Here is a 14,778-nt window from a genome sequence, read left to right on the forward strand (position 1 = left end):
GGATGACAACCAACAGCTCCAGATCGTGGGTAGCATAATTCCTTTCATGGCTCCAATTTCCTTGAAGAATATGCTACGGGATGACCTTCTTTCATAAGCACATATCCTAAGGCAAATGTGCTAGCATCAATTACCACTTCGAACTCCTTACTAAGATCAGGAAGTTTCAGGATGGGTGTTGATACTAAGCTTTGCTTTAGCTTGTCAAAGCTAGTCTTTTCGGCAGGTGACCATACAATTGCTACTTACTTCTTTAGTAGGTCAGTCAGAGGTGTTGCAATCAAAGCATAATCTTTGATGAAAATCTCGTACCATCCTATCAGTCCAAGAAAGCTATGTATTTCTTTGACAAAGGTTGGTGTTGGCCATTCCAGAACATCTTTGACCTTGGCTAGATCTACTGAAATCCCTTGGGCTGATACAATGAATCCCAAATATTCAATCCATCGCTTGAAAAAGACACACTTCTTCTTCTTGGCATAAAGCTTGTGTGCTCTCATTGTTTCAAGAACAATGCAAAGCTGAGGCTCATGATCTTTTTCCTGTTTAGAGTAGACTAGGGTATTGTCAAAAAAGACGAGTACGAAGTCATCAAGATAGGGCCTAAAGATATCCTGCATTAATCTGTTGAAGGTAGTAGGAGCATTTGTCAGCCTGAACGACAACACTAGGAATTCGAAGTGTCCATACCTTATGCTGAATGCAGTCTTCGAGATATCTTCTTCCTTGATCCTTATCTGATAATATCCAAATCTGAGATCTATCTTAAAGAAGATCTTCGCACCTTGAAGACGGTCAAGTAATTCATCTATTCTTGGAATGGGATATTTTTTTTTAATGGTTGATTGATTCAACCCTCTGTAGTCAATGCATAGCCAAAGCGTTACATCTTTCTTCTTTTGGAACAGTACTGGAGCTCCCCATGGTGAACTACTAGGACGGATGTAGCCTTGGTCTAACAGTTGCTTGAGTTGCTCTTTCAGTTCAATAGCTTTCGAGATGGACATCCTATACGGCCTCTTTGCGATTAGTGCAACTCCTGGTGCCAGCTTGATTTCATGGTCGACTTCCCTTTGAGGAGGAAGTTCTGTCAGCTCTTCAGGAAATACGTCTGTGTATTCCCCTAACCATGAAGGTTCTTCCCCAGATTCCTGATTCTGATCTAGCTTGTTCAATTTAATCAGATAGACAAGTAGGCCCTTTCTAACTCCTTTTATTATCCGTGTTGCTTTTGCCAGCTATATTTTTGGCTTACCAGCCTCTCCTTGAGTCGTAACTAGTTCCCCTTCAGAATTTTGGAAGGAGACTTGGCCCTTTCCACAGTGGATGTGGGCATCATTGGGCATTAGCCAATCCATTCCAAGTAAACATTCATGGACACCTAGGTTCATTACCCTAAATCTTACCAATTTGGCTTCCCACCCAGTAGAAATTTCACCTTAGTAGTTTGCCTAGTACAAGAGACATCACGACCATTTGCTAATTCCACAAGTAAAGTAGGTGCGTCTATTGTGGCTATCCCTAGCCTTTTTGCACAGATCAGTGAAATGAAGGAATGTGTACTGCCACAATCAATTAGGGTTTTGAAGCTTTTACCTTCATAATCCAATGGAGTTTGGATCACCAAGAATTGGCAATTCGGACCCTTCTTGTGAAAAGCGGCGTGAACCGTTGCCCTCTCAATGTCAGTATCCATGGATGGATCTTCTTCGTCCGCCCAGCTCCTTGTTGGAAACACTGGAGGTTCTCCCTCTGGCCAGGACTGTGGCTCCTTGGCCATGGGCGGCTCCTTGGAATTGCCCTTGGCGATGTCCTTTGCTAAGCTTGGGACACTGCCTCTTGAAGTGTCCGGGCTCGTTGCAATGGAAATAGATTGCAGTCATTACCTCGTGTAGGAACAAAGTTATTGAAAACATTGGTCCTAGCTTTCTTCCTTTGTCCCTGATTCTGACCCTGCGCTCTCTTAGTCTGAGCCCTATACATTCCCTTGTTCTGATCCCTATAAGGCCAAGTCCTGTTGTTCCTTGGCTTGGTCTACATTTCATGTATTATTGGAGTAGCTCAAATGAGTGCATCTCTTGCAAGTCCATTGGGCGCATAGATTCCAATCGGGTGTTTATGGGCGGATTCAACCTAGCACAGAACTTTGACACCTATTGTGTCATATCCATTGGAGGCGCGTACTTTAGGAGAGAAATGAACTTTGAATAATATGCATCAAGGGATAGTCCAAGCTGCTTCAATTCATAGAATTCATTCATCTTCTGTGTGCGGTAGGCAGGTGGCAGATACCTCCCTCGCAGAGCTTCCTTAAGCTTCTCCCAAGTGACTATCCCTTCCGAGATTGCTTGGTCTCTGCACCACTGTTTCCACCAAAGTCTTGCTTTGCCTGTAAGCTTAAGTTTGGCGAGCATGGCTTGATTAGCAAGTGTAGTTTGTGCTGCCTCAAAATAGTCCTCCATGGACTCAATCCAGATCTCGACATTGGCTTGAACAGTCCTCCCCTTGCCATCAAACTCAGGTGGCTTGATTTTTTTGAGAATGAACTTCTTCTCTTGAATCATGGCTATACTTAGTGCGGGAGTCGGACTTGGAACCTGCACTTGGGGTTGCACCTGGACAATAAGATTCTTTATGTTAACAACTTATCACTCGTTCCCCATATCACATTATTATGACTTGCACAGCTTTTAGCCAAGTGACTTAACACCTTTGCCAACATTTACAATCAGGATAGACAATAGTAAAAATCTTGTTCATTCATGAGGACATAGCCCTTTGAGTACATTTATTTTGGGAAAGTAGAACAAGCTGATTGGTACATCAGTTTGGGGAAAATAAGATTGTGTTACAATCCGCTATGGGAACTGAGTAATAATATGGAGTGGGGTCATGGATTTTGAGGAAACGATAAGTCATAGGAAGCTTGTGGTATCCCTTCCTTTGATACCCGTTCTTCTCATAGCGCCCTAGCACTTTGATTCTGTTGGCAAGGATCACCCGAGTCACTTCTTCATAAACATACTTGTTCTACTTGACTTGCCGACTGCCAACATGCAAGGTTGCATTTGTGTGAGCTTCGACAAAGATGAACAGTCTCACGATCTTTAAATCCTCCATCCACTTGATTCTCTTCAAGTTGGTCTGAAGATACGCAAGTCGGTGGGCTGCTATGTAGTATATTCCTGATTCTCCCATCCATCTCCGTTCTGCATACAGGGGTGAAGGATTATAGATGCAATCCAGAATATTCATCATGCCTAGCCTCTGTCGATAATCTGAAGCACGTGTTGCAGTCATAAACATAACCTGGAACACCAAGTATTTGCTCCATGCTTCGTGACTCTGCAACCCAGCATCCATAAGTGACTAAGGAAATGTTTTCGACAGAAAACACTACTCTATTCCACTCGCCTTCCCCTGGCTGTTCCCTTATTCCCTTTATTTTCCTCTATTAAGTTCCCTTGTAAATCTTTAGATCCCCTTGGTTGGCTCTGATACCAACTGTAATGTGTCCACTTGTCCGCTTGTGGGACACGTCTTAGCAGCCCATCAGGAGGAGTGTCTAGGAGGCTCCGCCTGGCACTCGCAGGGAATGACACAGGGTTTGCGATCTAGGTCTTCCCGAGTCTGCCCTGAGCGGAAGTATTCAACCGTTCCCACTTGGGATCGACCTGAGGTCAGGTTTCCTTTCCTATCAGCAAAGTCTTTAGGAAGAAGCTAGCGTCGAGCTCCAGATGTACCACTTTGCATAGGAACAACAAAGTCGAAGCGGATTCATGTTGCACTTGGTTCATGGAGAATGGGAAATGAGAGGGATGTGAAGGTCAACCTCTTTGCCATACGGCATAGTCCCATTCCTTTCCCCTAAAATAGAATAAACTAAAAATTCTATATCTACTGACACTAGGTCTTCATTGTCTTAATATCTCATCATTTGAGAAAAGTTCCCGGCTAATCAGGACCACCCTTCCATAGGACGGGGACCTAAGTCAGCCAGAGAGTCAAAGGTAACTGTTCCTGCCTCTCCCTCCAGGCTTTCAACCTGAAGCATTAAGTTTTTTCCTTGAATTAGTTCCTTGAGCAGAGAGATCAAATAATGTACCTAAGTACAAACACGAATATTTCAGAGGTCATTTGTACGACCGACTACCAAGGTGTGACTCCTTTTTCCCCAGATGCTCCCAACATCCAATCTTGGGTCTTTTCACGACTTGGCAAGATCCCAATAATTTCAAACAAGATACGCAAGCAAATGGTCTTGGTAATTTGACTTATACTTGCCATTTTCCCTTGGGTTTTACCTTAGGGTATCTTAGTCCCTAACTCAAGCATTAGCTGATCAGTCAAGGCAATGGACATGCCTTATTCGCAACCCAACCAAGGGTCTTTTAATCTCTACACACATGGCAACACATGATTCTTCATTTAGACTTTCAAGATGCAGTCTAGATGCATGCGATCCTTCCAATTCTCTTAGTGCAGTTCTATGCAAGATTTCCCAATCAACCTTAACCATCATGCACATTGTGCGTTTAGTATAGTTGTACCTCCTAAATGACTTTTATCTCTCTTTATTCCTGGCAACGAGTACTTCTTTTTAATGCACTAGATCACATGTGACTTGCGTCTATGAAAGTCTAGGGTTTTGTCTAACGATGCAAGTGTATCTCATGAACAAAAATTAACATTTCATGTGTTTGTTTTAACCATGATTGCAAAACGTGAATTCTAAATGACTATTCATGCACTGAACTGGTTAGAAAGTTATCATTTTATGTGAAGTAAGGTGATAACCTTATCATTTTATGTGTGTAAAAGCTATCATCTCATGCATAAATTCTTATGCAAATTCCAAACTCTACCATTTCGCGCATGCAACTTAGTACTTAGAGTAAACAGAACCCTAAGACTCGTTCTTATTCCATGGACGTCACCAATCCTTTCATCTCTTCCACGAGAAATAATACCTAATTAATTTTTAAAGCTTACAACTTGGCTTGATTCGTGTGTGCTGCATTGGTTGCTCCGCTCGCCCCTCCAGCATTACCGGTAGCTAGGGCGCCTACGCTTCCCACGACTTTCTTCTTGGGAGCCATTCACCTCACGGAGATTGGGCAGTCCGGACATTAACGGGTTTCGGGTTGACAGGTTCAGTAGGAAAGACGGCTGGATGGGTCCTTTGCCGAGGGAGTGGTTTGGGTGACTTGTTGCAGTTACCTACCAACTCCCAATTCCTCTCATTCTTTCTTTCTCACCTTCACTTACCAACTCCCACTTCCTCTCCTTCTTTCTTTCTCTCTCCCTCTCTTCTTCTTCTTTTCTCTTATTCTCCTACTCTCTCTCTCTCTCCTTCTCTTCTTCTCCTTCTCTCTTATTCTCCTACTCTCTCTCTCTCCTTCTCCCTCTCCCACTTCTTTTCTCCTCCTTCCCTCTCTTTCTCTTCTTCTTCTCTTCTTCTACTACTCCTCTCCCTCTACCTCTTCTTCTTCTTCTTCTACCTCTTTCCTTCCCCTTCTTCTTCTCCTCTCCTCTCTTCTACGCCTTTTTTTCTCTTCCTTCTACTTCTGCCTCTTCTTCTCCTTCTACTTCTCTCCCCTTCTCTTCTCTTTCTCACTCCTTCTTCTTCTCTCCTTCTCCTTCTCTCCTTCCCCTTCTCTCCCTCTTCTTCTCTTCTCTCTTCCACTCCTTCTTTTCTCTCCTTCTCCTTCTCTCCCTCTTCTTCCCTTCACTCTCCCTCTCCTTCTTTTCCTCTCTTCTTCTACTTCTCTCCCTCTTCTTCTTCTTCCTCTACTTCTCTCCTACTCCTTCTCTCCCTCTACTTCTCTTCACTCTCCCACTCCTTCTTTTCCTCTCTCCTTCTCCTTCTCTCCCTCTTCTCCTCTTCACTCTCCCACTCCTTCCTTTCCTCTCTCCTTCTCCTTCTCTCCCTCTTCTTCTCCTTCTCCTTCCTTTCCTCTCTCCTTCCCCTTCTCTCCCTCTTCTTCTCTTCACTCTCCCACTCCTTTTCCTCTCTCCTCCTTCTCTCCCTCTTCTTCTCTTCACTCTCCCTCTCCTTCTTTCACTTCTCTCCTCACGGCCGAACTGGATGGCACTCAAGGGGGAGGCGGATTTATTTGCAGGGCCCCGAGGAGGGTCCCGCAACGTCTAGTAAACGAGGGGTTGACTATAGTCGAAGGCCCAGGGCCCGGTTCAGCAGAACGGCAGGGGGGGAAGGCCCCAGTCGAAAGGCCCAGGGGAGGAGTATGCAGTGCCGCCAGTTAGGAGAGGGGGGAGATAGGACCGACTGATGGCAAAGGGGGTGGTATAGCGAATGACGGTGGGGTGGCTATGGTCGAGAGCCTCAAGGGGCGGGGAGAGAATTCTAGTCAAAGGCCCAGGGCCTACGCAGCAGCTGACGGGGGAGGGTTGGCAACGTATGGAAGTGGCATAACCTCTGTGTCTCCTGCCAAGGGAGGGGATAAGCCTCCCCTATATAGAGGGGAGGAGGTAGGTGGCATGGCCACCCCTCCCACCTGGAGGTTGCATGCCTCCCCCCCATCACCACCAATCTCTCTCTCTCTCCCCCCCGACATGCTATTGGCAGGGAGAGAGGGGGGAGTAAAAAAATTTGTACAAAAGGTAAGAAAATTTTCTCTTTTTTTAAAAATTACAGGGGGGGCTCCTATGGTATGTTGCAAGGACTATGTGACTAAGATAAAGAATATTGCAGATCAGCAAGGATCCATTGGGACTGAGGTAGATGATGAGGATTTGGTGACTGTGACCTTGAATGGTCTAGGACCTAAATATTGTTGAGATATGGTTGCTCCAACAGAGGTAGGTAGGTGTTGTCCACAGACACAATTATGGCAGAAACTCTGAAAAGAGGCAATGTTGAAGCTATAGTTGCCCAATCTCAATGATTGAGGTGCCAAAAAGGAGCTTTGGAAGTAGAGAAAAACTTCTCCATAAGGAAGTTCAGAGAGATTTGGCTTGTGGAGAGAGATATGAAAGCTTCAAACTGATAGGATGCTGTTGTCTATGGCTGCCATGGAAGCTTCATTGAAGGTAGGAATGCAAATGAAGTTGGAGATAGGGTCTAGTACTCAATATGAGCTTAGAAGAGATGGAAAGGAGCTGAGAGGAGTGAAAGGAGAGTTGGGCCATGCTCAACTAAGCTTTGATACCATGTAATTAAGATGTGTGGCAAGTGATGTGTTGGACTTCATTTCAAGCATGAAAAAATCAATTAGGAGACCATACTTTGATGATTTAGATTGTGCACCGAACAAGGTGTCAAGTCTCTTCCATGTATCCTATGAGGTCTCATAGTTATCCACATGGTGGATATAGCTGTCATCTAGCTCCAGTTTGATAATGGCTTGAGCCTTATCATCGTTCTTTTACCAAGTGACAGTAAGATCTGCATCATGAGGCTTCTTTTCTTTTCCAGTGGTAATGGCCTAGAGGCCCTTCTTCATCAGGATCAATTTGATGCGAGTCTGCTAGGTATGACACCCGACTACTTTGAAATGGGCAGTTGGAGAATCTTTGCCCATGTTTGAATAATCTATATCAGGATTGTATTGATGTCGCCAAGGCATTCCTAAGATAATGTCACTAGACTGCAAATGCACAACTAAGAAATTTCTTCGTTCAGTATAATCACCAATTTTAATTTCTAAATCATGCACCTCTTGTGTTCCATTGTATCTCGTACCTAGGAATGCAGCCTTGATGAGATAATGTGTAGAAACAGTATGTAAGTTCAATTATTTGACCAATTTTGCAGAAATAAAGTCATGTGTGCTCCCATCATCATGTAAAACAGTCTTTTCTTCACCATGCACAAGACATTTCATTGTTAATAAGGAATGGGGATTTGGCATACCTAGTAAAGTATCTGAAGTAGTACCAATGTCGTCATCGTCTTCTGTGAAATCCGGCATCTCTTCATGTTCTTCATCTTTTGTCGCTCCCAAATAATTGATATGAAACAATTGGCTTTTTGAATTGACAATTGGCCGCTAGATGTCTAGGTTGATGACATTTGTAATAGACTATGGGTTTGGCTTTGGATACGTTATTGGTAATAGCAGGAAGTTTAGGAATGTTGGGATTTGACTGGAGAGATGGCTTAGGGTTTGAATTTGTGTTTGATGGCAAAGAAGGTGGTCGTGTCCAAGATTTACGGAATGAAGATGGAAGGAAATGACTTTGATTGAATCTTCGAAAATTTGAATTTGATCTTCCTTGGCAATAGAACAGACGCCATAAGAATAGAGATAGACGCTTGGAAGACCTCACCAGTCGACCTAGATGCCATCTCTGCTATGCTCAAAGGGAACACTCAGGTCAGGGAGCCCTATGGGTCCTTGACCAAGTATATCCCATGCCCAGAGGATGAGGGGGATTGGATGCACGTTCTCGCTACAATTGACCTGCCATTCTCAAACCATGAGGCGTATGAGCAGGCCATCAAAACGATCGGCAAGACAAACAAATCACTCTCTACACCAGTCTACATGATGGCAGCAAGCCTCCATGGAAGGCCTAAGCCTATTACCTTCCAAGTGCCATCCAACAAAAGGGAACTCCAAGGGGCACTGGAATACCTAACAGACCAGCTAGTTGGCAACCTAGCTGCCAACTTCAAACCGCTCCAGGATCTCTTAGAGGATTCCAAGTGGCAATGGACCAGGGTGCACGAGCTGAACCTCATGTATAACTGGGCCCTGGTTCCAGACCAACGACACAGGGCATAGCAAGCCCTAGGAGACGATGGGCAGTCGAATGACAAAGATTCCTACGATGAATACAAAGACTGCCAATTCTTCAGTGATGAGAGCGAGGGTGAAGTGAATACCATACAGTACGACACTGAAGGACGAGAAATTGAGCAGATACGAGCAGACGCCAAGCCGCAGAAAAGGCAGGCCCTTAGACTGGAGCAACGAGTCATGCGCATGAAATGTGATCGTGCGTGGTTGGAATGTATAGGAGCCATAGACCTTGAGCAAGCAGGCCTAGCCCAATCAGGAACGACATCAATACTTAGAACCAAATCGCCATCCGAATTGCGGCCACCAGGGGAGACCACCTCTTCTAGCTAAGATGGAGGGTTTGACTCTGAATCGGAAGTTACTTCGGATAGCGACCCAGAGATCCCTAGGCCGCCCATGACCAGACGCACCAAGGGGGACTTACCTGTCCACCTGAGGTGCAGACGGGTCAAGGCAGGATAGGGCAAAGCACCCCAGGGATGCACGATCAGAAGGACAGCGAAAGCCACAGGACCTCCCTAAACGCTTCACTAAATTCAAAAAAGAGAATAGGGTAGTGGTTCTGCTAGGTGCCAAGCGTCAAGGGCAGTCGAGCGAACCAATCGAAGGACCAGCCAACGTCAAGGAGGTAAACCTAGCCCTGGAAGGGGAGATACCCCGACCAGTGTTCATTGCCAATGACTTGATTGGTGAAGAAGAGTTGAGTCTTGTCGCTCTCTTGTGGGAGTACATAGACGTATTTGCCTGGTCCTTAGAAGAGCTACGGGGGGTAGATCCGAGTGTTGTGACTCACAACATACCCATGACGTCGGATGCAATGCCGGTCAAGCAACGACCGTACCCCATGAATCCAAAGCACGCTCATGCTGTCAAAGAGGAAATTGACAAGCGGATGAGAGCCACTTTCATTTACGAAATTGAGCACACGGATTGGTTATCACCCATAGTCATTGTGATGAAGAAGAACGGCAAAATTTGAGTGTGCATCAATTACAAGAAGGTGAACGCTGCTACAAAGAGAGACAACTATCCCTTGCCATACACCGAGCACATGCTTGAGAGGGTGGCAGGCAAGGAAGCCTACAGTTTTCTGGATGGCTTCTCAGGGTACAACCAGGTGCAATTGCATCCTGCAGACAGGCACAAGACTGCCTTTGCCACTGAGTGGGGCATCTTTGCATACATAGTCATGCCCTTCGGGTTGACCAATGCCCCTGCCACCTTCCAACGCCTCATGTGCACCATCTTCAAAGACATGCTTCGCAAGGAGTTAGAGGTCTTTGTCAATGATCTGTGTGTCCATTTGACCTGGATCGAACACCTAGACAAACTCTGCGTAGTCTTTGAACGGTGCCGCTTATATCGTCTCTCCTTGAACCCCTTGAAATGTCAGTTTTGGGTGAAGCACGGATGCATCTTAGGACACGTGGTGTCGAAGAACAGCATTGCCACTAACTTCTCGAAGGTCAGGGTTATTGTTGACCTTCCACCCCCAATTAATTACAAGGGAGTTCAATGCTTCTTAGGTCACACAGGATACTATCGGCGGTTTGTGCTGAACTACGTGTTGATCGCCAGGCCATTGTACAAGCTGCTGATTGTCTTCGAGTGGACCGAGGCATGCCAATGGGCATACGAAGAATTGAAAAAGGCTCTGACAACAACACCGATTCTACGAGCCCCAGACTGGACCATTACCTTCCACGTACACATCGATGCTTCGAAGTTTGCCGTGGGGGCAGTGTTGTGCCAACCTGGTGAGCATAACTTAGATTACCCAGTGAGCTTTGCTAGCAGGCAATTCACTAAGATGGAGATGAATTATTCGACAACAAAAAGAGAGGGATTAGCCATTGTGTTCGCCATGAAGAAGTTCTGGCATTACCTATTGGCCACCCCTTTCATCTTCTTCGTGGACCATCAAGCCCTGGTCTATTTACTGAACAAACCTTGTGCTACAGGATGCATAGCTCGATGGCTCCTCCTACTCCTAGAGTTCAAATTCTCCATGGTGGTACAAAAGGGAAAATAGCATTACATGGCTGATCACATGTCCCGTATACCCACAGGAGAAGCCGCTGGACAGGGCATCATTGACGAGTTACCTGACGCCCACTTATTCCACCTGTCCAGCGAGAGAGATCTATTTAAGGCTGATCTGACGCCATACTGGGCAGACGACATAGTCCAAGTGCTCGAGCATGGACTACCTGAGCAACCAATAGAAAAGGCATGACTTAGGAGCTTGATCCTGAAGATCCAGCCCTACCAGCTGATTACAGGCCAACTCTATAGGCTAGGGCAAGACGGATTGCTGCGTAGGTGTGTATGTGAGCATGAGATGCACGATGTGCTCTCAGAGGCGCACAACAGCATTGCAGGAGGATACTTTAGCGGAGACACGATAGCACGGAAGGTGCTGCAGTCCCAACTATGGTGGCCCACACTTTTCCGCGACGCTAAGCGATTCGTCAAGCATTGTGATGAGTGCCAACGGACAAAAGTCCCGATTCGTAAGGATCAAATGGAGTTAACCCCGGTTATTGCTCGCCAACCCTTCAAAAAATCGAGAATTGACTTCATAGGACCCATCAGCCTCGCGGCGCAATATTCACAAGCCAAGTACATCGTGGTGGCCACGGATTACCTCACGAAATGGGCAGAGGCGAGAGCCACATGAAAAAATGACACTAGGACGACTGCCAAGTTCTTATGGAAGCAAGTGATCTCACGCTTCAGTTGCCCCATCAAACTAGTTAGCAACCAATGCACACACTTCATCAACGAAGTGATAGCACATCTCCTGTCCACCTTTCTTATCATCCATCGCAAATCCTCACCATACTACCCTCAGGCTAATGGCTAGGCAGAATCAACTGTTGTGATTGAGGAGGGGCGTTGAGATATTTGTAATCACACCTACTTTAGTCCCTTTGTGAGAAGTGGTGAGCCTTTAATCATGTCGGCGGGGATTACACGGGTTACTTCCTCATATACATATGAGTTCAGCTCAACCCTCCGAGCTCGAATATGTAAAGTTGAGTTTACGTGAGCTTTCACAAAAATGAACAGCTTCACGACTTTTAGGTCTTCCAACCACTTGATCCTCTTTAGGTTGGTTTGAAGGTATGCAAACCTGTGGGCAGCTATATAGTAGATTCCTGAGGTACCCGTCCATCTTCGTTCCATGTACAAAGGTGATGGATTATAGATACACTCTAGGATGCTCATTATCTCAACCCTTTTTCGATAATCCGGGGAATGCATTGCAGTCATAAACATGACGCGAAATACCAAGAACCTGTTCCATGCTTCATAGTTTTGCAAGACAACATTGAAAGTAAGGAAATGTTTGGATAGCAACATTTGCTTTACTTTATCTTATTAAGATTTCATAAAAGTAAATCCTTCGTTGGTTTGCTCTGATACCAATTGTAACGTGTCCACCTATTATCTTCAGGACACGTCTTAGCAGTCCATCGGAAAGGATGTCTAGAAAGCTCCGCCCGGCACTCCCATGGAATGTTACGGGGTTTGCGATCTAGGACTTTCTGCGTCTGCCACGTAGCGGAAGTATTATGGCTGTTCCCACTTAGGACCACCTGAAATTAGGGTTTTTCCTATTGGTCATTTCCCAACCGCAACTAGTGTTGAACCCGAGCGAACTACTTTACGCAGAAATGCCAGGTCCGAAGCGGATTCACATTGCACTTGGTTCAAAGAGAATGGGAAACAAGAGGGATGCGAAGCTCAACCTCTCTGCCATAAAGCATAGTCCCATTCCATTTCCCTAAAACAGTGTAAATCGGGATAATTTATAACTTAGATTCTAGGTCAACATTCTTTCTGTTTGAATCCTTTGAATGCCCTTCCTGCTGTCCATCGTGATTTGAGAAAAGTTCTCGGCCAACCAGGACCATCCATCCATAGGACGGACCTATGGCCACATCCATTGCACTTTCCTCAGGTTGTTTTAGTTATTTAATTACCTAACAAATTAGTTGGACATGTATCAATCCGCTTCCTTAATTAGCCCGTTAGGCACTGGTTCCTTTACGTAATCATATCACTTGACATAGAAAAGCGATGTCAAACAATTTCCTTTTTAACAGGTTATCATATTTATCTTTGAAATACATAAAGTCCAGCCCGTAGGCTTATCCACAATCTGCCTGAAGGCTATCCAGCAATCCACAGGGATCACTAATCCAAGTTTCCGCCCGTAGACTAGTATGCGGGCCTCGAGATCCAATCCCGAGTCACGTTAGCCTCTTGTGCAAGGCCCGGAAGGCGAGGGATTTACAACCAGAGCCCCCTTGGCACCCAAGCATCCTCCTACTCCAAGTAGCGCTTAACGGAGAGACCTCTCACGGCGGGTTCGGTCCACCTTCCCAACGCGGTTAACAACCCCCTTGGTTAGGGTCAGGTAGGCAGTCGGGGGTAACTGAAGCTGCCTCTCCCTTCAGGCCTTCAACCTGAAGCATTAGATATCCATTTATCCTTTAATTCATTGATCAAACAAAGCAAAACAGTGCTCTTAAATCTATAACAAGCACAATCATTTCCATTGGTCGTTATTGTTGGTCAACTGCTAGGGAGTGAATCCTTCTTTCCGAATGCATCCAGTACTCGATCCGGGATTACTTGTGACTTGGCAAGATCCCTTATATCCTGGGTTAGGGCCGTATCCTATTAACCCGACTTGATCAATACCTTAGGTTCATATGTTATTCCAATTTATTGGTTGGTCTCTTGCTTTCTAGCAATTATCTTTACCCAAGGAGAATACTATATTAGGACCATTATTCATCCTCTTGCAAGATAACTTGTGTAAGAATCTGCCAATCAGCTAATTCTTTTAAATTAACCAAAGTATTTAAGATGGAAAATGCATCCTATCTCCAAAAATTATCTACGCACAATTGAATTATAACAATGAAAAATAAAAATTAGGAAGAAGAACCTGGACTTGTGGTGAGATGTCCACATGGATGTTAGGAGACGATCCTCCTGTGGCAGCGCCTGGTGCTTTCTTAGGAGCCATTTCGAATTTAGCCTTTTCACCTTGGGCGCAGAGTTACGATCTTGTCTGTCTCGACAAGGATATTAGGTGTTTATTCGCATGGAATTGGGTGGAAAAATCCCGGAGGTAGGGGGTATAAGAACGGTGATAGGGGCTTTGGGAAAGGGCCACAAGAAAGGATTTAAGGGCTTTGGATTGCGGGGGTTGGAAAAACCCACAAGGAGGGTTTTAAATCCCAGGTAGGGTGATTCTCTTTGAAAGGCCTTTTGAAGACCCATGGGGGAAAAGGGTGTAGAAGACCCTTTTGGATGTAGGGGATTGTGTGTGGGGGAAAAGGGCTTAAAAGAGGTCACGTGGAGGGATTTTGTATGGGGGAAAAAAGGCTTTATCGTGCCCACATGAACAAGATCCTACAAGGGCAATTTAGGGGGGGGGAGGTGTAAAATAAAGGCTTAAATAGGCCCACATAAAGGGGGACTTATCGAGCCCTTAGGAGGAAATTTGGGGGGGGGGGGGGGGGGGGTAGTCTTAAGGGCCATAGGAAAGGGGGCTTCTTAGGACCTTTAGAAGCTTCCCCCAAGAAGCTTCTAAAGCTTTTGGGGCCACCTGGGAGGAAGAAGACATCGAATCACGACAGCGTGCTGACGGAATGGGGCGGATTGCATCGATGATGGCGGTGATCTCCTCTGGCTCTACGGCAACAAATCGGCAGCGTTTCGATTTGCAGCGTCAGTGTCCGCTCCTCTTTCTCTACCTCATGGCTACCAGCAGCAGAGTATCTCCTCTCCTCTCTCCCCCACGCAATTAGATGGCGTCTCTTCAGCCTCTTATGGCAGCGCCCTCTCTCCTGGCTATGCCCCATAGCCTTTAAATAGGTGAGGGGAGGGGGATCCTCCCTCCCCCATGCATCAATGCGCATGAGACTCCCCCCTTCAAGCTCCAGCAAGGAGCTTGGTGGCCTTGCTAAACCCTTCTCCTCCAGCACGACAA

Source organism: Lygodium microphyllum, chromosome 24, assembly GCF_053477565.2.
Source record: "Lygodium microphyllum isolate KBCC chromosome 24, Lygodium_microphyllum_v1.1.10, whole genome shotgun sequence".
Taxonomy (NCBI): Eukaryota; Viridiplantae; Streptophyta; class Polypodiopsida; order Schizaeales; family Lygodiaceae; genus Lygodium; species Lygodium microphyllum.